The following is a 1316-nucleotide window of genomic DNA, read 5'->3' as shown; positions in this document are numbered from 1 at the left end:
TTAACTAATTGTAACTCGGTACCCTTTACACGATGCCTGATACGCCACATACCCCTACGCCTAATCCTTATAATAAACCCATACCTGAAACTACTTAATTATAACGCTAACTCTATTCCTAACCCTAACAATTACTGTAACCCTAACCCTATTCCTAACAATAACCCTAACACTATGCCTAACCATTTAACCCTAACTCTAACACATACCGACGTCTTTAAAAATACTATTATTATAACAATTACAATAAAAAGATCAAAAGCAATGACTAAGGCGATACGTAAATATACGCTGTTTAATCGACGCAAGCGCCATCTAGGGTTTTTTCTGTCCCGACCATAAGTCGGCTGTCTATATGCAATCAACACAAGCCTGCGGACGGGCAATTACATCTACGGCACCACGTCAAAGAGAAACAGACCCTGCACATTTCTCTCTCTCCTCTCCTCTCTCGTGCTCTCTCTCTTCTTCTCCTCTCTCTGATGATATAATATATATATATATATAATATATATATATATATAGAATATATGAACTGCCAGTCATCGAGCCTATCACGAGTTGATCCCGGGGGGGCTGTCAGCCCTGCAGGGGTAACTCGGGGTATCAGCCGCTAATACTGGTCCATGAATACGGCTGGGAGCGCTGCCAACACGGAAAGCAGCGGCGGCGAGTAGCCAGCAGCCCAGCGACTGCCGGAGCAGCGATCAGCAGGCAAGGGCAGCGGCAGGGCGCAGCAGCCAGTTGGGCGGGCGGAGGGGGGGCAGCGGAGCCAGAGCGAGGCGCAGCGGCGAGCAGCCAGGGCCGCAGGAGGCGGGGGCGTCCGTGGGCGGGCGGTGTGGGCCGGGTCAGGTGGCCGGCAAAACTAGCAGGCGCGGGAGTGGGCAGGCCCCAGCAGCAGTTACGGCGGCCCGTTGGCGCGGCGGCTGACACAGCAGCCAGGCAGCAAGTAGCGGCCGGGCGTTGGCCGGCCGGGACAACAGCAGCAGCAGCGAGTAGCGGCGCCCGGTGACAACAGCAGCCAGCAGTTATGTAGCAGCAGCACATTAGCGAGTAGCAGTATCAGTAGCCAGCAGCATCAGCAGCTAGCAGAAGCAGCAGCAATAAGCAGCAGCAACATCATAGCAGCAGCAGTAAACAGCAGTGAGTTAGCAAGTAGCAACAGTTGAGCGAGCAGTAGGCGAGCCCAGAAGTAGCAACACAGCGGGGTAGTAGCAGCAATAGCAACACAGCAGCCACGCAGATCTAAGTAGCAGGAGCTCGAGTAGCAGCGGGCGAGGGGGCGAGCGAGCCAGCAGTAGTGCGGCCCGAGGGTC

Source organism: Priapulus caudatus, unplaced genomic scaffold (assembly GCF_000485595.1).
Source record: "Priapulus caudatus unplaced genomic scaffold, Priapulus_caudatus-5.0.1 Scaffold2605, whole genome shotgun sequence".
Classification (NCBI taxonomy): domain Eukaryota; kingdom Metazoa; phylum Priapulida; class Priapulimorpha; order Priapulimorphida; family Priapulidae; genus Priapulus; species Priapulus caudatus.
The sequence above is the reverse complement of the archived record's forward strand: the minus strand, read 5'-3'. Positions refer to the sequence as shown.